This window comes from Myxine glutinosa, chromosome 12 (assembly GCF_964187855.1).
Source record: "Myxine glutinosa chromosome 12, kmMyxGlut1.1, whole genome shotgun sequence".
Classification (NCBI taxonomy): Eukaryota; Metazoa; Chordata; class Myxini; order Myxiniformes; family Myxinidae; genus Myxine; species Myxine glutinosa.
Window position 1 is genome coordinate 47,523,150 of NC_136272.1, and position 23,890 is coordinate 47,547,039.

The 23,890-nt window shown below is 45.4% G+C and overlaps 3 long non-coding RNA genes across 4 annotated transcripts in view; 1 reads left to right on the plus strand and 2 right to left on the minus strand.

Moving 5' to 3' along the window:
• LOC137437358 (uncharacterized) overlaps positions 1-3,985 on the minus strand; it is a 17,946-nt gene extending 13,961 nt beyond the window's left edge. Inside the window, exons 1-2 of the long non-coding RNA XR_010986479.2 lie at positions 3,876-3,985; positions 3,721-3,785 (exon numbers count right to left, since the gene is read on the minus strand). This is a non-coding gene — a long non-coding RNA (uncharacterized LOC137437358). The remainder of the gene's footprint in view (positions 1-3,720; positions 3,786-3,875) is intronic.
• Positions 1-22,151, plus strand: part of LOC137437359 (uncharacterized) — a 23,940-nt gene extending 1,789 nt beyond the window's left edge. Inside the window, exon 3 of the long non-coding RNA XR_010986480.2 lies at positions 21,971-22,151. This is a non-coding gene — a long non-coding RNA (uncharacterized LOC137437359). The remainder of the gene's footprint in view (positions 1-21,970) is intronic.
• Positions 7,597-22,182, minus strand: LOC137437361 (uncharacterized). Of its 2 annotated transcripts, XR_010986482.2 has the most exons (3): positions 21,885-22,182; positions 8,702-8,867; positions 7,597-8,152 (listed from the first exon to the last, which is right to left on the minus strand). It is a non-coding gene; the product is annotated as an uncharacterized LOC137437361 (long non-coding RNA). The 2 variants fall into 2 exon arrangements; XR_010986481.2 differs by lacking the exon at positions 21,885-22,182 and having other exon boundaries at positions 8,702-9,741.
• Positions 22,183-23,890: the final 1,708 nt, after the last annotated feature.

The window sequence follows — 23,890 nt, forward strand, 5'->3', positions numbered from 1 at the left end:
AGTTGTGTGTTTATTACGTACACACTGGGGGGGAGGGTGAACTGAAAAAAGAAGGAAAAGTGATTGAAGAGAGGAAGGAGAGTACAGAGAACACACACACACACACACACACACACACACACACACACACACACACACACACACACACACACACACACACACACACACACACACACACACACACACACACACACACTGTATATATACACACATTGTGGCAGGAACGAAGGATGTGTATCCAAGGGGGAGGGAGGGAGGAGGGTCACAATTTCCACGATACTTTCGTGCGTAAAAATAGACGGTCTCTTCCTTTTTATCTCACGTTTGAGAGTGTGTTCTCCATCTTCGATCAACATTCTAATTGGGATTGTGGGAAGTTTTGAAATGTGACAATCGAGTTCAGAGCACAGAAGCGTTGCAGTCTGGTTCAGATGTTATTTAATCATCACAAACTCATTGGAGACTTAAAACCTCAGCCTAAAGGCAAGGCCATGTCATCATGGGATCACAGCAGAGCATTGGGTGTATGTACAGTGTACACCTATCGCGCGTGGTCTTGGGCATGGCCTGCAATTGCACCATCACACTATCTATAGTATAAGAGAGCCGTTTGTCTGTGTGTGTAACGCCATTTTTCTCAGAGATAGCATAACGGATATTTGTCAAACTCTCAAACGTTCATCAGTGAGTGCCGGGGAGTGTTTTCGTCTATAAAAAAACAACAAACAAACAAAAAAAATTAGTTCGATTTTTAAGATTTTTTTAGGGGGTTAAAAAAAAAGAAGCTCTATAGTGCCTGAGCCTTTGTGAAATGTGTTATTATATTATCCCCGATTAGTGTGTGTATGTGTGCCTGTGTGTATTATGATATTAAATATAAATTTTCCTTAGTAGGTGTGTTTTAGGCATGCACAAAATATAAGGAAAAACCCAAATTGATGCCAGATACTCCTGCTAATATTAAATAAGGTAATTCTGTATGATTATGACTGAAAATCATAGAAAAAAAATAGGGCTGGCCTGATGTCTACCAAATTTTGCAAATGTGTTGGTAGTACCCAGGGTCGGGTCATGGGCACAATAACCCCCCCCTCCTCCCCAACACATACGAGGGGGGGAGATGGCTTACAACCTTCTCCTGTACACGTTCCACAGTACAAGTGGTTTACCGACCCCTGCTGCAGAAAGGGGATTATTAGCCACGGCACAAAATAGATTTGCCCCACATCCCCCACTACCTCTCCTCCTCTTCCCAGGCTGCTGCTCCCAAAGGGAGTGGGTGTTTATAGTCACACTAAAATAAGGCAATTATCTGTATATGTATGTATGTACAGTACGTCTGATTATTATACAATTGAAAATGGCTGGGCCAGTCTCCACCACCAAATTTTTCGGGTGTTGCCATCGCCGAAAGGAGACACTTCCGTCCGCCGCCACGTGAAGAAGAAGCGGGCCTCTAGTAGGAAGGGGCTATTAACACCATATTTCGCTCCCGATGGAAGTGGGTATTACTAGTTGCTCAAATAATCTCTTCTATCCATTCACGATCCTCGATCATGTATACAATAATAACTCGAATGGTACTTGGTAGAGTGCATACCTCCACAAGGCTGAACAATTTACGTCCTGTATCCACTGATAGGCCGGATCTGCATCCAGACCTGAACCAAAATCTAATCAGCTTGGTCTTGTCACCTACACACTCATCCATCAGGTTTTTTCATAACCGGTCAATACGTTTTTGGGATATCGTGCTATACACCGTTTTGCCCGATCACTCAATGGTGAAGAATCACTTACATTTTTTTTATCGTATCCGGATCCGGATCCGGATCATCACCAACATCGAATCAATTCGTCCTTGTCACACATCCAACCTGTCCACCAAGTTCCGGCCAAATCCGCCCATAATTTTTGAGATATCCTACAAACAGACAGACAGACAAAGGCAAACAAATGGCAGTGAAAACAGCCTGCACCCACCTCCGGTGGCGGAGGTAAATATTAAGCGGAAAAATGTGATCACGACGTTCAAGAAACTGCCGCTGCTTGAGCATTTCGGACGGGCTACACAACTACAGGCTCGGCAGTGGTCCTGCGGGAGTGCGAGGTCTTGAGTTGATGTGAAGAAAGAGAAACAGACGCATCTGTATTTACCGGTCGGTATATATTAACAGGTAGACAACCAAAAGGGCAATTAAGGTAGATTCTGTGTGTGTGTCTGTGTATGTGTCTGTGCGTGTGTCTGTCTGTCTGTCTGTGTCTGTCTGTGTCTATATATATTTATATATCAGTCACTATGCGACCTTCATATCATCAGTGGGGAACCGCCAGCATATATATATATATACACACACACACACACACACACACACACACACACACACACACACACACACACACACACACACACACACACACACACACACACACACACACACACACACACATGTGGTAGAGACCCCGAGGAGTGGACCGAACTACATATAGGCAGAAAAAAAAGACAAAATGGATAATTAGGAGACGTGCATGGAATCTGATCTTTCGGAGTCAAAGTTCAGAAAGCCTTGCAGCTTACATGCTCAAGCTGACCCTGCTCTAATAATAGAAATATTAGGCCTATCTGCTTTGGTCGGAAACAGCCTAGAGAAAGCGATAATGGCGACTCAGGACCTTTTCAGCCTGGAAAGAGTTAAGTCATCCGTCTTGAGGCCCGGGTTTTCCACGTACATTTGCACCGAACATTCATTTCTATGGGAACTATGACTAACTTCATCCGAGACTATATGGTTGCGGGAATGACGCTCGGGTAGGAGCGACGTGTTGGGAATGTGGATGTAAACCTGCCCGCGGGTGTGCAAATGGCGGCTCGGAATGTGCCAGCAGGGAGGCTGTGGCACGTATAGCGCCAGGTGCAATGACTGCACCCTAATCCCATAGCCTGTAATGCCTGCCTTGGCAAGCCAGCCATGCCTGCAGGAATGTGGTCGGCCGGGTCAAGCTGCCACAACACGCGGGTCACCATGCCTTACCTTTATGGTGTCTCATAGAGGCTCCTAGCTGACTTTGTCTCTCCTAATCATTGTCTTTCTTTTGTGGACGTTATTTCTTGCTCTTTGTTGCTGTCTCTCTCCTCCTATCTGACAGCAGACACTGGAATGTGTGCTCGGATCAATGTCAGCCATTTTATCCTCATGCCGACGGAGTCCATACATACCGAAAACAGCTTTTCATAATTTGTTTGCTAATTTCAGATTTTGCAATCTCATATGACCATCGCTATAGAAACGTCTCCCTCTGTGCCGGTCTGCTTCCTTTCTTTGTCTTCATCGTATGGAGAATTTCTTGGTGTTTCTTCAAGACTGTTCTTGTCACTCTCTATAAACGAATGTGTTTGTACCTGTCTGCACTCTGCGGTTATTCTTGTAAAGGCTGGGCCATAGTCCATTACTGGATTTGCTAAATCTCCCTCAAGACCCTAAAAAAAACACAAATGGCCTCCATAGAATCTGCATTTGTGATCAAACCACTAGATCTTGCTCCTAGATCCACTACGGTGGGTCGACCACCGCCACTGCTACTACTACTACCATCTCATTAACGGCCTAAATTATGTATGGTCGGCAGGGGACAGTTTTTGAAAAACCTGCCGAACAGGCTGAATGTGGAGATAACTTGCCTACTCTTCACAAATGACAGCAAGGGATCTTCAGCACCCACCAATGGCCATTGCTGCTGGACGGTCGTCTGACTTGATGTTCTTCTGATGGACGGTGCGCGTCACCCTGCACATCAAACACCAGTATGACATATTATACCTGGGTTGAGATTCCATCCCAGGAAAGACAGCCAGCTTAAAAAGCAAGTGTACATACCTAATAAGTTATCCTGCCAGCCCATAATGCCCACAAGGTGGATGCCATGCTGATTTTTAATCCATGAACGGTACGAGAAGCACACGCTGCCTCCGGGAGCAGCCATGGAGGAGAGGTGGGTCATGTTATTATCTTTACTGGTGACATACCCGTGCTACGCAGCTCGTGCTACGCACGGGTGGGAGGCCAGAAGCAAACAGACAATGCAGAAACGGCAAATGCTAAAGCATGAAACCAATAAATTCCACATTCCTGTAGCACCTTCAGTCGCATGTCAGACATGGACAGCAAGTTCGTGAAGGACTTCCATGAAAATCGTACCCGTTCGCAAACAAACGGGTACGTTCACCTATAGAAACATCGATCGTGGGTCCGTGGCGAATCTGCATATGGAGATCCGTGAAGTTCACGTTCAGAAAGTAGAAACCATCACGGCATGTCGTCATTCACTTGAACTCGATATCTCTTTTTTCATTCCAAACAGCATAACTCCAATTACAAATGAAATAACATTAATATAAAAAATAAACTTTTAACAACATTCGTGACATAAACAAATATTTAAATCCTGATGTGAAGTTCCGTACGGTTGGGTGAACACAATTACGAATTCAAAATCGTAATTGTATTCACTCAATTCCAATCATCAATTGATACTTTAACAAAACGATTAACACGATTAACGTTTAACGATTTAACATTACGACTGAATGACGGTTGTATTGGGATATTATCAAACCCGCTCATTGCCGTTATCTGTCCACTTCTGGATTCGCTGCAGGTTCGTAATTCTCATCAAAATCTAAACAGTATTTGGAGAATTTCAATAAAAGCCACATCACTGTTTATATTGGTAAATATTATTCCATCGTGTTTGGAAAACCTGGAAAATTGGAAAACTTGGAAAACTTGGAAAAACAATATAGCCTATTTTACTCCAGGGGGTCCCAGGATTACCCACCCAAAATATCGTTGCGATCGGTTGAGCCATTTTTGCGATACCTTTGAACGGACGGATGGACGGACATTTGGTGAATTGTAGTAAGATGACCATCAATACCATAGCAGAGTACCTGCCCTATGGGCTATCTTGTTTCAATTGCGCAACATGTTCTTCTGAAGTTCTGACGCATTATTTGGGTGGTGTATAGGCAACAGGCCACTGTCTCTATTGCTCACGAAAATAACGTTAACCTGGCCCCTGGGTTACATACACGGGTTGTTTATGTGCATATATAATACTGTCGCACGATTCCCCTCTTGGTTAAGACCGTGGGATCGCGGATGGACTCGAGCTTACTTGGAGGTGTTTATCCCAATTGATGGCGGTTCATACACGAGCCAAAATGAACAATGCCGCTTACCTTCACGGCTGCAGGCGTCTTCAACCTGAAATCAATAAATCAAACCAAAACGTGGTTTTGAATAGAAAGGGAAAATAATACAAGGGTTTATTCGAAATAAATATCGGGACAGGGAAACGCGATGATAACAAACTAGAACCTAGATTGGGACGTCTCCACGCACAGACTTCGGATACAAACAATGGGAGATTGAATAAAATAAATGTCTCGTCGTGTTTGTGAAATGTGGTGCGTCTTATTTGTGTCTGGCAGTGTACCGTCGGGTCGATCAGGCACCGTCCGATGCGGCTTTGGTCAGCGCGAACCGCTCGGTCCCGTCGGCTGGCGTTCCACCGGCCCCCCGTTCACCAGGCCTCTCGCGCCAAGCGAGCGAGCATGCAATGGTCTCTCGGCTGCTGCAGCTCGTGCGCTTGCCGTCCGCACGTGAACGCTGGGGAAGATAATCGTCGGCGCTCCAACGTCTTTCCAAACGAAGTCCAACCTGGAACGAAAAGCAAGGGCAGAAGGGAGGTCCGGGCAGGAGCGAAGCCAAAGCGAGAAGGGACAATGTCGGCACACCAACGTTCACCAGCAAAGTCCGGACCAAAAGTCACAAAATGTCCGCCACTCCCAGTCTCTTGCTCGGCGTGTTCTGACGTCATCCGGGCCTCTTCACCAACCAGCGTGTCACTTGTTACGTCCTCCTTCGCGCCCTCCATGCCGACTGGCCGAATGTTCGCACCTTCCGCACTGATTGGCCGAGGTGTCATTGGTCAGTGGCCAACCAGTGTGTCTCTCCTTTACCTTCCTTACCCTGCCAATCAGCGCCCTGCTTATTGCTCGCCCCTCCCCCTGGCCAATCAAGAGTCCTCCTGGGCGTGGCTCCCAGCCTGCCCAGTCAATGTGTGAAAGCCATGGTGTACCACTGCGCAGCCGCTGCCTGCTTGTCTTTCCAGTCAGTTTTATCGTAAGGGAGGGGATTTAATTAATGTGGTGCACTAAGGGCCTATCTAAGTGTCTATAAGAGAGCGTTGCTATATGGGACAAAGGAATGATCACCAGGTCTGACAAACAATGGAGTCTTATCTTATCCCCTAGAACTATTGTTATGGATTCGTCACTTCCGTTGTTGTGGTTTTCATCCACTGTAAACATTTTTGATTCCATGTGCTATTATTGTTGTCGTTTAACGGGAGATAGAGGTTACTGTTTCCAGAAGGTAAAAAAGTTAATGTTTAAAAGAAACAGGAAATCGGATCGGGAACCGGACGACGACGAAGAGGAAGAGGAGGAGAAAGAAGGCGGAGCGAGTGAGTTCGACAAGAAAGCCGAGCTGCTTTGAGTTCTGGAGCAAACGCTGACGAACGGGAGTCACTCGTGAACTTTCGGGTTTCCCGGGAAAGGGATTCCTGCGACAGAGTTGTTATCGCTGTGACAGATCAACCTGCGTGACAGGTTTTGTGGTTGATTCCGGAGAGAATCATCAGAGTGCCGTTACGCCTCGAGAACGGGCCGTCGGCCATTTTGACTCGCGCAGGACTTGCTCTTCGCTCACGGTTTCATCTCGCTTCAACCATTTTCACCACATTCAGATGTTAATCTGGTGTGTGTGTGTGCAACGTGGCTTTTGAAGGTTAATTTGCGGTTCGTCGACTGAGCCGTGGAACGTCCATACCCGAGGGTGTGATTTCCCAGTTGCCATGAGGGCGCCTTTGCGCAGCTTTGGCCGCAGGACTGTAACTGCCAACCCAACGGGATTCTGGTCTCGACTGGACATTGTTCTGATGATCGCTGGAGCGGATCGACCTTGGCTTGAAGCCGGAATCAACTTTGGCTTGAAGCCGGGATTAGAGACATTGGGAATCTTCTTCTTTTCGCTCACTTGGAGCATAGTGAGTTATATTGTACGAACCTGATGCTACCATCATCGGAAATATATATTGGTTGTACAATTGATTACTATTGTTGTTGTACTGTTATTCTTGTGTGATCTTAATACAATATTTGTTTGTTGGTAACAATTGGTGTGGCTTCACCATTGATCTTTGACATACAGAATAACACATTTTTCTGCCGTGACGCCTCTCGGGGCTTGGAGGTACACCGTGACCAGGGGGTTTGGGGAGGAGCACGTAACACTATATATCACAGGAACATCCTTGTATGATCACAGGTATAGACTTACCCCGACAAACCGCCTACACACAGAACTTATTACATGTCAGATTCTCTTGCATGACAGACGAAGCATGATACCTATACAGATCTACCTGAATCTATATATGCCTACTCCAAAATTCATAACAATACATTGTGATTATATAGCCCAGGTAATTCCATTTGCACCCTTTACCCCCAAAGGAAGGAAAATGCTGAGATGAGTGAATTTCTTTTTATTATTTTTAAAACCTTAATGGAATCAAACGAAACTTGCCCGAGTGTCCTCATTAAAAGTTTCAGCTTCCTTGGTCAAATTCTCTCGGTGTAGATGAAACACAACATACATGAACTTTATATACAGATGGTCTACAATCTACATGTTTCAGACCGTTCATGTCACTTTGACCAAAAACAGCACCCTAATGAAAAATTCCCTTTTTGTGCAGACTTTAGTTTTACACACACAGACAGACACAGACACAGACACAGACACAGATACACACACACAGATGCATGGGATTGGATGGGATTATAAAAGCTTAAACCCACAGCGGCACAGCCCTTATTACGCTACATTTCCACCAGAAAGTGGTAGGCTACCGTAAAACGAGCTTATGACGTCATAAGTACGCACTCCAGATATTATCAGCACATCTAACACATTAAGTAAGTGGACACCGCAAACCAGTTTGGGTCTGTAATTGTCCACGACACAGAGACGAGGGAACGTGATATTGTTCTGATTGTTGGTTCGACGATCACAAGGCCGCACATCTGTTGGGAAAATGAGACATTCATGGAGACAGGCTTAGAGGCCTGTACGGTACGGTACTCTTAACGCAGTTCCGGGGCGTATCGCCAATATTCGACAACCCTTTGTCCGCTGGAACCAATGCAGGACGTGTCACCCACTACTAAGACTGAAGGAAACTGGAATTTGTAATTCGTTTAGGGTTTCGAAACACCAGGGTGGTCGTTCATTTAGAGCTGGCTCGAGATTCGAACCAAAGCTAAATAGCCTGGGTTTGAATCTGGCAAGTTTGCATGTATGTCTAAGCTTCCCTGCCAGCCTGGAGATCTTGTAAAATGCTTACAATGTAAACAACAAATAATCAGTGAAGAGACTGATGATGCAAGCAGGACATTGATTACCCGGTGAAGGGTGTGTGTGTGTGTGTGTGTGTGTGTGTGTGTGTGTGTGTGTGTGTGTGTGTGTGTGTGTATATACTGTGGAGTGAACTAGGAAACCGTTAGACATAGAGAAACGTAGGATCTGGGTAAGGATGTGGTTGATATGAGATAGTGGTGCACTCACTCACTCACCACCCACTGTGCCCTGGAGGTTAGACTGGGATTGTATAGCCCTCAGGGAGGTGGTTCCATAGACGGGAGAAGCAGAGAACAAAGGTGTTGAGGTGTACACTGCACAGTCAGCCTGGATTTCGGAAGTTTAACCGGGAGGGGTTCCTGGAAGTCCATCCTGGAGGAGCTGTGGGGCATGAGAGAGAGAGGGGAGGGGAAGGGGAGAGAGAGAGAGAGAGAGAGAGAGAGCGAGAGAGAGAGAGAGAGAGAGAGAGAGAGAGAGAGAGAGAGAGAGAGAGAGAGAGACTTGACTTTTGTGTCCTTTTATTATAAACAATGTAAAGCCATTTCACAAGCAGTTGTAAAAAAAACACATTTCACAAAGCAGTTGTAAAAAAAAACACAGCAACCAGTTTAAAGAAATTGCATAAGGATCATGAAGACACCACAAAAAGAGCAAAGGGTATTTAAAAGAAACCAGCAAATATACAAAAAATATATATTTTACAAACCAAAGGGGAAGACACAAACAAAACCACAACCAATTTTAAAGGAAATGCTCATGCAAGAGCTATAAATACATCAAGAGCAAATTTAGCGAAAAACTAAGAGAGAGAGAGAGAGAAATGTATTCAAGGACACAGGAAGAAACATATATGCAAGCAATCAGTTCCAAAGAAAAAAAGTCAAATCAATCAGGAATTATAAAGTAATTACCACTTTTGAATCATCGACTGAGCACAGAACATTGCCAATACACCACTTTCTCTCAAAAAGTTGGACGTTTCCATTACTGACAAAGAAATCAAATTCTAGCTTGAGTCGTGTTGAGACAAACCCTTTAAAAATAGAAATAGCATCAGAGCCATAGCCGTTATCTATTTTAATTTTCCGAGATTTATATATCGCATATTTTGCAACAGCAACCAAAAAATTGAGAAGAACACCCACATCTCTACATGTGGGCCTGAAAGACACACCAAATATAAACATATGCATATTGAAAGGGAAGGACAATTGGTGAAAAAGATATTCAAGGAACAAGAAAAGCGATGTCAGTCGACGACACTGTACATAAGCATGAAACAAATCCTCCTTCTGGTCACAGAAAGGACAAGTTTCCGGCAGTGAGCTGTTAATACGGTGGACAAAAATATTGGAGGGAAGCGCCCAGTGTGCTAGCCTCCATTGTATGTCCGCTAACACACCATGTATTGGTAAGGTGTACATGTGAGGCCAAAGGGGGGGTAGAGGGAGACCCCAACCCTAACCGCTCTGACCACAAAGCTACTCGTGTTCTCCCAGAGAGGGGTACATTCTTATTTTGTCGAGAGAGATCACGGATTCCAATCTTAGTTACAAGATGAAAAGGGGGGGTATGTTCAATCTCCGGCTGAAGAGAAGACGAAAGGAGCACTTTGATTTCAGGGAAACCTAACCGAAAGTCCTCAATGTTACCAACACCTTCCCAGCCGATATTTAGCTGTCTAAATTTCCTAATGACTATACATACAACTTGGTCTACAAGTCGGACAGACCGAGATCCAACTGAGGTTGCCACCAAACCAGCAGGTTTCCACTTAACTCCAGATGAATCTCTCAGATCACATACTTTGTTAATCCCTCCTTGGATAAATTTTTTAATCAGGGCATGGCTATGAGGGATACCAGGAAAAAGGTTATTGAAGAAAAGGGGTTCTTGAAGGAACATTCGACAATTATAGCCCTCAAGGAAGCGGTGGACGTCAAACCTTTTCCAAGTGTCCAATAAACTCTGATAGAATCTCGGAAGAGAGGCAAAATTTATATGCTCGAGGTCTATCAAAAGAAGCTGCCGATCATATCTCAGTCTACCAGCCTGTTGTAACAGAAAAAATGCAAAGGGCCGCCAGGGCAGCTGTTCAGCGAACAGTAGTCTCTGCAGAGACTGCAGCCGAAAGGCCACAACCCGACCAGAGATATCAACAATGCCCTGGCCACCTTCCTTCCGGGGGTAGTACAATATCTCAGGCCTCAGCCAATGGTAGCCACTCCAAAAGAAGTTTACTAGCATTCGCTGAGTAGCCATAATTAGTTGGTTTGATGGCTGTAAAGCAATAATTCTGTGCCATAATTTTGTTGCAACCAGATTGTTTATGACAAGGGTACGGCCTCGATAGGAGATGGACCTCAGCAGTCCTTCCCATGCTTTCAATCTGTGCATAATTTGCTCCAACACTCCTTCCCAATTTTTCATTTCTGTTTCACGATTACCGATATGCACTCCAAGATATTTAACCCCGTCCGTTCTCCAGACCAGGTTGTGTGGGAGTGAGGGTGGTGATACACAAGAGAGATTGCCTTTGCCACACCATAATGCTGTACTTTTATTCCAATTGATCCCACCGGAAGAGGCTGCAGAGAAATCTCGCATACAACGTTGTAAAGCAGAGACATCATTGGAGCTTCTAATCAAAACACAGACATCATCAGCATAAGCCGTCTGCACAAATTCTGCTCCTTCTATACTTCTCATTCCCTGAGGTATTTGCTGTCTAATAGACCGAAGGAGTGGTTCAAGGGCGACTATATATAAAAGCCCAGAGAGGGGGCAACCTTGGCGAATACCCCGTTGGAAAGGAAAGGGAGAGCATAACCTATTGTTGATCTTCATCATACATTGAGTATTAGTATACAGGAGTTTCACATAAGAGGTGAAAGTTTCACCAAACCCCATTCCTTTCAGGACAGAAAAAAGGTACTTGTGGTCAACACGATCGAAGGCCTTAGTTTGATCAAGAAACAGCAACCCAAAATCGTCACGCAGGAACTTATTGCATGAAATAATATCTCTTACCAAAAAAATATTATCATAAATAGATTTTCCAGGCACACAGTAGGTCTGGTCCGGGTGTATAACTGAACTGATCACAGTCTTCATACGATTAGCAAGTACTTTAGAGAAAATCTTGTAATCAACACACAATAAGGAGACAGGTCGCCAGTTATCAACCAGTTGAAGATTCCCAGCTTTTGGTAGCAAACAAACGACTGCTCGTCTACAAGACATTGGAAGTTCTCCGACACGTATGCTTTCGAGTACATCGAGTAAGTCAGGTCCCACAAGGGCCCAGAAGGTCTTGTAGAATTCTGTGGGCAGGCCATCTATTCCAGAAGCTTTCCCATCTTTCAGGCTCCGCACAGCTGCTTCAAGTTCATCAGCCGAAATTGGGGAATCGAGCATGCATCGCTCATCCTCCTCGACACTCGGAAGCCCAGCAGTTAACTCTCGTATCACCTCATTGTCCACGTTCTGAGGAGAATACAAGTTAGAATAGAACCCTTTCAGAGTACACCTGATCGCCTGCTGAGAGGTCACCAGCGACCCATTGGGAGTGAGTAAAGTATGAATTTGTTGTGACCTTTTGAGGGAAGACTCTAACTTAAAGAACTCGTTGTTTGGCATGTCCAGAGTTAAATAGCTCATTCGCATTCAGACCAAGGCACCCATCGCCCGTTGCCGTACCGCTTCCTCCAGCACTGCTTTCTTTGCCCATATTAGTTGGTCACGTGCACCTCTCCCAACCTCGTCAACATTCTGTTCTAACGATATAATTTCAGACTTTAACTGATCGATTGATATTGATTGGATTTTGGTGGTGTATGCACTATATTGTTGACAGAAATTCTTAATTTGGGATTTTGCAATGTCCCACCACAGCCGGAGACTATCATACTCAGGTCTGGAGGAGCGAATTTTCTCCCACACGACGTGAAAGGCCTCATTAAATTCCTTGTCATGTAAGAGACGAGTATTCAAAGACCAGTAAGCACTACCACCAGGTGGAAAGGGTAACTTAAAGGACATTGAGATTAAACTGTGGTCTGTGAATCCAGTTGGTAAAATTTTGGAGACAGACACCACATTCAACATTGGCTTGTTCACATAGAATCTGTCCAGCCTTGCCATTGACATAATACCATCATTGCATCTACACCATGTATGCGTGAGAGTGGGTATTGTGATCTCCACACATCCTTAAACCGAAAGATGTTGATGGTGTCCTCTAGAGCTTTCGTAGAGGCAACATGAGGCTCATGACCATTCCTATCAATTGACGGACAAATTGTGCAATTAAAATCTCCCGCGATACAGATAAAGGCTGTTGGGTCCAGAGTTTTTACAAAATCCCGCAGAGTGGAAAAGAAAATTTTCCTCTCCATTGGGTCACACGGTGCATAAACATTCACCACGATAATCTTTTGGGTATTATAAAGAAAATCTACGGAGATCAAATGCCCTTTATAGATTTCTTTAAATGAAACCTGTTGAGCACAAATCTTGTGACTTAGGCAAATGGCAACACCGGCCCGAGGTGTAGGGAACCCACTTAGCCACCCACCATTGCCCTTTAAAAAGTTTCCCCCAATCGGCTACTTGAGCACTAGTAGCGTGGGTCTCTTGTAAGAGAATAATGTCAGCCTTTTCTTTTCCAACCGCTTGAATGGTTTGCACCCTCCGTAAGGGGGCACGACCCCCATTTATATTTAAGGATACAACATTTAGTTCCATGGTTGATTCTTCTAGGGGGTGAAGTCCTCTTCCTCAATTAATTCCTTGTTTGCCTTCGTGATGGATTTCCTCAGCCGCTGAAATTCAGGTTCGGAGATTTCCACATGCTCACTCCTTTGCAGCAAAGGTTTTGCGGCTGCAAGGAAGGCCTGGATATTAGGAAAATGATCCTTAATTCGTACATGCCTTTGTCTGAAATTTTCCTTCAAAAATCTGACAATATTTTCTTTTGAGATCTCCAAAGGCTGCTCTTCCTCCTGAGGGGGGGGGGGGGGGGGGAGAGCCCTGTCAACCATTGCCACTGGTTCCTCATGGCCGATCAGCGTCTCTGTAGTTAGAATTCCCTCCGTGACGCTAGTAACGAGTTCCTCCTGAACCTGTACAGAAACACCTGTTCCATCCCCATCTACCTTAGGTTCTTCATCCTCTTCATCCTCATTGCAATGGGGGGGGAGGAGTCGTTATTAGTAGTAATGGGTATTTTGCATTCCCCATTAGAATTGATATGGTCATCAGTAGGCTGTTCGGTTTCGCAGGTTGATTTACAACCTTCAGGAAAAAGTTCCCCTTCATCCTGAGCAGGTGGTATCATGTCAGCCATAGTTTCACCACCTTCCTGATCTTCATGTGAAGGACTGTCTGAATCGTTTAAACTGCTTCCTGTCTGCACCACCAACACTTTAACACCTTTGTCCTCATTCCTCGCACTTACAAGTGACCGTTTCAAATTTTTCCGAGACGCCGCATCTACAATCTGCTGCTCCTCACAAAACATTCCCTCTACAGGTAGAGGCTTCTCCCTTACATTTGCTGACTCATCGGTTGCACGATGGCCAGCTGTACTGGATGACTCATCGCTTACACGAAGCACATCCGTATGGGTCTCATCAGCACCACTCTTAGCCGTACCTTGATGGTCCGATGTAGATTCCCGCACTGAAGGCGAAACATCTATAGAATCATCCGTAGTGGTCACGGGGGGAGGTGGTCCGGCTGCTGTGGCATACGTTTTCTCCCCATCAGGACAATACTGCCGAGTGTGTCCATGTACACCACACCCGTAACAAATCAACCTCTCCGTTGCCGCAAAAATCCTGTGCTCACGTTTTGACGACTTAAAAACGAGAGAGACATTCAATTGCGTCAAACCATCCTTCAAAACAACATAACAAAACCGTCTAAACGTTTCGATATGCTTAAGCTTCCCGTCTGTGGTGCGAATGGAGGCTTGGATAATTCTCGACACCACAGTACCGTACTGACCGAGCTTCTGAAGAATTTCCTCATTAGACAGCGTCGGTAGAACGTTTGATAGTATTACCTTCGAGGCCGGAGTGTTCCATGGCGAAACCGGAACAAACTGGTCATTGCCCAAGGTGAGGCCGTTCTGCACGACGATGCGCGCGAAACGGACACGTGAAACGAAAACAACCACCTTGTGGTGCATTCGGGACGCTGCCCGAATGTTCTCACAACCGATCAATTCTCCGATTGCGAGGAGCGTCTCCTCCAGCGAGACATCTTCCGGTGGGACAAAACACATGCCGTGTTCATCTGTTAACCCCTCATCGGCGTCACGACCGGCATTACTTCGACTATTCTTGCTAGCCATTTGAAGTAACTAAACGAAAAAAAAATAACCAATAAATGGTACAAAGGTTTATAAAGCCTAAATAAATGCAAAAAAATAAACAACAACAACAATAACTGGGAAATAAATAAATAAATCCCGTTAACCACCTAAAGCGGATAACTTTAACCGCGCTGTCTCTCCCTCTCTCGCTCAGCCGACAAGACGATAGAAAGGGACACCGACACTCGGACAGCAGAAAGGACCAAAAGGTAGGAAGAAAGGAAACAGCAACACGAGACACAGCACGTACCGGCAGTGACTGAGCAACAGACCTGGCAATCGCACGTGCGTGCTAAGCGAGCGGTAGCTGTGCAAAGTGGGAGGGGGAGGGAGAGAGAGAGAGAGAGAGAGAGAGAGAGAGAGAGAGAGAGAGAGAGAGAGAGAGAAAGAGAGAGAGAGAGAGAGAGAGAGAGAGAGAGAGAGAGAGAGAGAGAGAGAGAGAGAGAGAAGAGAGAAACAGACAGACTCAGACTTTTTTTTGACTTTTCTTCCCCTTTATTACAAGGAAAACAAGTTTTACATGGTGAAGGACGTTTGTACAGGCATCAAAAGAAATAACCAGGAAAGGAAGGGGTAACAAAGAAGCAATACTTTGGATTTATAAATTGATTGTTAGAACACCACCAACCATACCACATAAGGATTGTTTCGCACACCACCGGTTTTTAAATAAAGCAGGATCTTGAGTTTCAAACTCAAAAAGAACACGCGATGTAACCAATGCTTTAAAAACAGTTAAAACGTCATCAGCTAAAACGTCAATGTTCTGCAGTTTACGTTTCCTCGATAAATAAATGGCAAGTTTTGCCTCAGAACATAGAAAGTTTGCTAAAAGACATTCATTTTTACATTGATACAAGACATTAAAACCAAATATGAAAACGCAATGTGTAAAAGTCAAACCGAGCCCCCGGATCACACGTGACAGGATTTTAAAAACCGAGGCCAACCTTGAACATTCAATAAAAATGTGAAAAATGGTCTCTGGGGTGTCGCAAAAGGGGCACAATTCCGAGTTTTCAGGACATATACGGTGGGACAGGATGTTGCAAGGCAGGATGTTGTGCGCTAACCGCCATTGTAGATCACCCGAGCGCTTGACAGTAGGTTCTTTGTACATCACCTGCCAGTTTATTGTTGTGAAACGGTTAGCTTGAAGCAGCGCTCGCCAATGAGCTTGTGGCTCTGCAGGTTTGCCAGGAAAAAGAGTGAGAACACATAGATTGTACACTGAGGATTTCTCCATCTGGGTAAAGAGCCTAAAACTTTGAAATAAAATTAAAAGATTTGGGAAAGGACATTGGGATCGATGGAGGGCATCTTCTATGTCTGGGTCCCATTTTAACCCGGTTTGCTTGAAGGTCCGTAAAATCACAGAGAAAATTCTGCCAATGACTCTGATGGACCTCACACTGGTGGCCACGGCAATGTCAGCAGCTGGCTTCCATCTATGTACAAAGGGGTTCCTGAGGTGTTTTACTCTGGTAACACCGGCATCAATAAACTTTTGCATAAAAGATCTGTCACTACAGACCCCATCAAAGAAAGAATTTAGAAATATTGGTTCATTTAGGAACATCTGAAGGGAGTAAGCACTGGTGTCACGGCGAAAAGAAACAGCCTGCCACGCTTCCAGCATGCTTCGGTAAAACAACGGGACCGATGTCATATCCACGTGCTTCGCGTCAAGAAGAAAAAGCTCGTCACCATAGCCAAGTTTCCCAGCTTGCCTAAGCAAGCAATGGGCAAAGGCTTTCCATGGGACGTCGGAGTATAGAAGCCTTCGTGCTGAGAGGAGGCGAAAAGCCATCACTTTGCTCGTCACATCTATTAGCCCCTGTCCACCTTCTGCAATCGGCAGGCTTAGTATTCCTGGCCGGAGCCAGTGCTTTCCCCCCCAGAAAAAATCCACAAAAAAGCTTTGAAGTTTTTTAAGGATAAAACCTGGGGCCTGCAGTGCTTTGAAAACATGCCAGAGCATTGATGCCGCGAGATTATTAATGACCAGAGTACGACCCCGGAAGGAAAGCTGCCTCAATAGTCCCCTCCATTTTATCAACCGCTGCTCGGTTTTGGTAATCAGCGACTCCCAGTTTTTTGAAATAAAATCTTGAGTTCCAAGAAAGACACCGAGGTAGTGTATTCCTTCATTGGTCCATACAAGCTGCCCTGGTAGGGTTGGAGGGGGAGTTTCATTCTGTGGACCTAAGTAAAAAGCTTTGCTCTTTTCCCAATTAACTTTAGTCGAGCTTGCCAGGCTGAATTCCTCGACAGACTCAACCAGAGCGCGAACATCGTCATCGGAGTACACAATTGCGCAGAGGTCATCCGCATAAGCAATGGTCTTTACGGGATTTTCCAACGGCAGAGGATAAAACCCTTGTAGCCGTGTGCGTAAACGATGTAGTAAAGGTTCAATTGATAAGGAGTATAGAAGGCCAGACAGGGGGCACCCTTGACGAATACCCCTGGTAACAGGGAAAGGCTGACTTAAGATGTTGTTTACTTTGAGCAAGCTAAAAATATTATTATACAATATTTTGATATAACAAATAAAATTTTCCTTAAAACCAAACCCCCGTAAAACAGCAAAGAGATAAGAGTGATCAATCGTGTCGAAAGCTTTTTCTTGGTCTAAAAACACCAGACCAACATTTCTGTGTTCAGCAATACAAATGTCGATCATGTCACGTACAATAAAAATGCTATCGTGTATTGTCCTTTTAGGAATGCAATAGGATTGATCGGGGTGTACAATCTCCCCAATCAAAGGTTTGAGGCGGTTGGCAAGAGCTTTTGAAAAAATCTTGTAGTCCGTGCAGAGGAGCGAAATGGGACGCCAATTTTTAAGTTGCTGGAGGTCTCCTTTCTTAGGTATGAGAGCAAGTATAGCCCTGCGACAGCTGATTGGTAACAAGCCTGATCGTAGGCTATCAACTAGGAGGTCAAGCAACTCAGGTCCCAACAAATCCCAGAAGGTTTTGTAGAACTCTGCAGGGATTCCATCAAGTCCAGAAGCTTTACCTGTGGGCAAAGTTTGCAAAGCAGTGAAAAGTTCGTCAAGAGTCACTTCCTTGTCAAGTTGTTGACAGGCAGGTTCGGACAAGGTGGGCAAAGAAGTGGTTAAGGAACGAATCATGTCTTCTTTAGTGTCTCTGGCACAATACAAGTCAGAGAAGTATTGTTTTGTCAAGCTTCTAATATCTTTTGGATCGTGTGTTGTTCGGCCTCCTGGTGCCTGCAGCGAAGTTATTTGCTGGTTTCTCTTTTTTCGTGCTTCCAAAGCAAAGAAAAACTTGGAAGGAGTATCAATAGAGCTGTAGTTCTCCATTCGTAGCCTTATTAGAGCCCCTCTGGCTTGTTTTGCACAGAGTTGAGCAAGGAGTGCTTTCTTCGTTGCTATTAGAGAACTGGTCCTTTCGGCACTGGGAGCTGGAAGGCTTGACTGGAGAGACAATATTTCTTTGGCAATTAGAGATTGCAGCGCAGATTCATTCCTTGTACAAAAGGAGCTATATTGCTGGCAAAAGGTCCTAATATGGGTTTTCGCATTGTCCCACCATTGTGTGAGGCAGGAGTAGGAAGGCTTCCGTAGTAGTAAGGCTTCCCAAAAGGCTCGGAAGGCGACAGGAAAAGCGTCATCTTGCAGAAGACTCACATTGAAGGTCCAGTGGGCAGTGCCACGATTTCGAGCCGGGGAGAGTATATGAAGAACAACCATGTGATGGTCCGAAAAACCACTTGGGGTGGTGTCAACATGGTCTATGACATTTAGAGAGTCATTATTTATGTAAAATCTGTCTAGCCTTGCAAGAGATAACCGGCCATTTGCACATCGGCACCACGTGTATTGCCGTGCAGATGGGTTCTGGAGTCTCCATACATCCATAAGGGAGAATTTGGACAATGCTCTCTTTAAGGGTGTTGTACTTGATGGGTGGGGCTCTTCTCCATTACGATCAAGGGTGGGATACAGTGTGCAATTAAAGTCCCCACACAGACAAACAAGACCATCAAAATCAAGGTGTGTGAGGGACATTTCTAACTGTGTGAAAAAAACTAATCTTTCTGTGCTCGTGCTGGGTGAATATACATTTATTAAAGTGTGTTTGTAACCATTATAAAAGAAATTAACTGAGACTAAATGCCCTTTAGTAATCTCCTTAAAAGTGACATTTTCAGGACAGAAAGAAGGATTTAAATAAATAGCCACTCCAGCACTAGGACAGGTCAAGCTACTAAAGAACCACTGTCCTTTCATGATGCGAGTCCATTCGCTCATGCACGAAGAGCTACATCTTGTCTCTTGCAAAAGAGCAACATCGAAATGTTTTTGCTCGACAAGCAACTTTACCTGAGCTTTACGCAGGGGTGAACGTCCCCCATTTATATTTAAAGTTACAACAGAGAAGGTCATGGTGTAGGTAGGGAAGATTTATCATGTACAGGGAAGTTAGGGTGTGCTTGTAGCTCTTTCCGAGCTTTCAATACACACTTTCTCAGGCGAAATACTTGTGACTCAGTCACACCAAGTTGTTCAGCCTTAAGGAGGAGACGTCTTGAGGAGTTTATAAAGCCAGACAGGTTCGGGAAGAAGGTTATAATTTTAACCTTTTTCTTTCGAAAGGTGTCCTGAAGAAACTTTAGAATTTCCATGGGTGATAAATCATCATCACCCTCCAGTTCCTTGGCTATTGCTGGGTCATTCCAGACCTCGCTACTAGCACTAGAGGCGAGCGACGAGGCCCCATCTGAGTCGTAATCCGAAAGGTCTTCATTTTTTTCCCCACACACCGAAACCGATGCTCTCATAACGGGAATATCGTCTTCTACTAAAGGTGCAGCTGTTTCCACAGCGGGAGTTTTAAAAACCGTAACAGGGATTGACGTTTTTATATCAGAGGCTTTGCACTCTCCTTCTGGAGCTGCTACTTCTTCTGCCTCCATTACTTCAGACACTTCATCGTCAGCAGGGCGCGGGACGAGAGCAGGTTTGTGGTTCTTGACTTTAGTTTCAGTAACTGGGGGGGTTACCACAACATCTTGGGGCATTGCGCTTGGTCCTTGTTCATGAGAGGAATGAACGGAAACGTCTTCTTCCATTTCAGCAAACACACTGAACCTATTCTGCAGCAGAAGACCAGCTGCAGGGGCTTCTGTTTCTAAAAAAGAAACATTACGTTCGTTCGACGGCGCTATCTTTTTCGAAACGCTCGCCTGTATGTCCTCATTACCGCTTCCTCTTTTATAACTCCTCCTGGAGGACACGGTAGTAAAACCCGCGTCATCAGCCGGTGAATTATCGATTTCCGCGCTCGAATGTGAAGGCTGATCTGCCGTCCCAGACGCGCCATTATCATTGCGAAGATCGACATTTGGTTCTGTCCGTCTAGATGTGCCACTAGGATCGGCATTTGTTCCTGACTGTCTAGATGTGCCACCGGATACACACTTCGGACAAGCACCTTTTAAACGTCCGAAGGCACCACACGTGAAACACGTCGTTGTCTCTGTTGCGATGTACATTCGATAATTTCGATTTTCAACGACCAACGTAGCTGAAGCATTGAGCGATTGAGCATTGTTTTTTAACACCATGTAACAGTGCCGCCGAAAGGACATGATATGGCGGACTGTAGAATCCGAACGCAAACGGAAGGGAATCATGGAGATTTTTGACACCACGGTGCCAAACTGTGTTAAAACGGACAAAATCTGTTCGTTTTTAACAAAAGGCGGTAAATTAGATAAAGTGATTTTCACCGCCGGTGAGTCCAACATACTAACGTTAACGAAAATATCTGGCGGTAAGGACAAACCAGTTTCAACCGCCTGAGCGACATAGCGCTCCTCGGAAAGAAAAACAACAACTCGTTGGTTCATCTTTGAAGCTGCTAACACATTTTCAAAACCAACGAGTTCACCCAAGCCCATCACGACGTCATCGACCCGAACCCCGTCGGGTGGACTAACTATTACCCCATTTTTACGAGTAAGTGACTCGTAAATGCTGTTCTGCAAACGACTGTTTGCCATAGCGATAAATGAACCAAAACTAAGGAAATATTTGAAAAAACAAAACAAAATAGAACCTATCGCAAGCAAAGCCTGCAGGCGAAGGTAAAAAGAAAAGAAATAGAATAAGGGAGCCGATAAACGACGGTAATGAAGAACACGGCAAGCAGAGCACAGGCCCGAAGAACACAAGGTTCTTTAGGACTCGCACCAAACTCACCATGCGCGCTCTCTTTCTCTCTCTTGTCTCAACAAAGAAGGAAAACACGGGGAAAACTTCACAAACACGTACAAGGACACAGAGGGAGTGAAAAGGGGGATGGGAAAGGCAACAACACAACACAGTACTCACAGCTCCTCACACACAGCAGCCATGATTGCCACACCCACGCACGACTCACCAGCGACCAGCAGGGGGCGCGAGAGAGAGAGAGAGAGAGAGAGAGAGAGAGAGAGAGAGAAGGGAGAGAGAGGGGAGAGAGAAGGGAGAGAGAGGGGAGAGAGAAGGGAGAGAGAGGGGAGAGAGAGGGGAGAGAGGGGAGAAAGGGGAGAGAGAGAGAGAGGGGGGAGAGAGGAGAGAGGGGAGAGAGAGGAGAGAGAGGGGAGAGAGAGAGAGGAGAGAGGGAGGAGAGAGAGGGAAGAGAGAGGGGAGAGAGAGGGGATAGGAGAGAGAGGGGAGAGGAGAGAGGGGAGAGGAGAGAGAGAGAGGGGAGAGGAGAGAGAGAGGGGAGAGAGGAGAAAGAGAGGGGAGAGTAGAGAGAGGGGAGAGAGAGGGGAGAGAGAGGGGAGAGAGAGGAGAGAGAGAGGGGAGAGGAGAGAGAGAGGAGAGAAGAGAGAGAGAGAGAGAGGGGAGAGGAGAGAGAGAGGAGAGGAGGGGAGAGAGAGGGGAGAGAGAGAGGGGAGAGAGAGAGGGGAGTGGGGAAAGGAGAGAGCAGGGAGAGAGGAGGGAGGAGAGAGAGGAGAGAAAGCTAGACAAGAGGAGATGAAAAATGGAGGCCACTGACCTGCCTGTGACGTCAGAGCAACACAACTTTTACATCGGCCTCATCGCTGGAGACCACGATAATGTTGAGAACTTTACATTCCACAGAATCCCCAGGAAAAGAGAGATGTGATGTTGGGGCACCAGCCCTGAAGGGAGACCGGTACTCCAATGAGAAATGGATAAAGGCATTGGAGACCAGGAACGGCTGTACGAGCTGGCATTGTCATGGCGACAATAATAAAAAAAATTCCTGGGGAGTCATCACTCCCCACCCACCTTTGTGCAGGTATTGCATCATTCTTGGGGTTTTCAAACACTCCACAGCAACAGAACACATACACATAAAGGGTATTGATTAGGATGAGAGGTGGGGTGCCTCTTTTGATCCCTCTACAAAAGCATTGCAGACTTGGGAATGATGGGAATATTTTATGGGGGAGGGAACCCTCTACATGGGGGAAGTGGGGTTCGGGCGACATTATACTCCATCCAATCTATCGCTGGCATTTCAAATCTGCATTATAAAAACAAACAACTCATTGAAAGAAGCAACAATGCTACTAATCTATAATTTCACAAGCATTTGGAATACTCACCAGGTGATCCCCAATATACCATCTACCTGTTTGTCAGTTGTTTGAAATTTACTTTTGGTTTCATTCTTCAATCAGCAGATGTTTTTACTTACTTTTTTTTCTTCTTTTTTTCACAGTGCAGCCGCCAACCGATCCGTTCTACAATATATACCAGGTATCAATGTGTGCGTCGTCCATCGGATGGAAGTTAAGCCAGAAGTCCCCTCTACCTGTACCAGTCGTTGGTGGATGTTAAATGATGTGTTTGGTGAAGAGTCAGCGGGTTATCATCGGCACCCAGGACCAATTACAAATGCCCATCTAAATTGCGGGTAGAAAGATCTTCTCGGGTACCGGTATTGCAGGACACCAAACGTACGGTAGTAAGCCTAGGCCTACAATGCTTGCTATCTCAGAGTGCGGTTGCTGTGCGGACTGCAGCTGCTCCTCTTTGGCAAAATTAACGCCCCTTGGCGTTCAGGTGTCAGGTGTGATCAGCAATCTTGATCTCTGAAGGGCAATCCGTTATTCATTACAACATGCAGGACATCCATGAATCCAAGGGAAAGCAAACCATGAAAACTTTTGTTAATCATAAAAAGAACGAAGCAAACGTATGGATAACAGTGAGGAGAGGGGAATATTTTTTTACAGCAAAGAATGATCCCGTAAACACGTTTGGTAACAAACATTAAGCAGTTTGTGCCTGAGTAGGCCTTTATAGGCATAGCGGCCATGACATTAGGCCTATGCTAACACTCACTGGACATCAAGCAATTCGGTTATTTCTAACTAAACGAAAGCTATTGCTGTTAAACAACACAAGTCATCTTGTCTTTTAAGCATTTCACGCATACGTCAGCGAGGTTATGATATGACGCCATAGTGAAAGCCGAACGCCTAAAGCGTGTGCGGTGTTATTGTTAGTAGGCCCGATCAGCTGCCGACAAGATGGCGGAGGGGGAGAGAATCGTTCGAGCCATTGCTGCATCATTACGCATTCCAGAAGAGAGCTCAGAATTATCGCCTTCCTCCTCCTCCCTCCATCCCCTTCTCTCGCATCTCCCATTTTTCTCTCCCTCTTTGGCCTCTGCCAGCACATATCCCTCGACGACCAATCATGAAGGCCTATACTGTACAACCTCCCTTCGTATCCCACAAAAGCGTTTTCTGTTTGCGAAGCGCATACCGTCGAGTCGGTGTGCGGGTGGGGGAAGGAAACGGAGATGTCGAGGGGTCACTGTGGGATATTATGGGATTTGTATATGGGTTTAGACCGCTCGGTTTGATTTGTACATCTAATGTCATGAATTCCAATCTCCTCCACATTCATAGTGTATCTGCGCAGCCTCCCGCAGGTGGCTCGACCTATTGATCTGAAATATCCCGCGAGCTTCCATTCTAAGCTCATTCAATTCCAAATAGGCTACTTCTCTGAGGATGGCTTTGA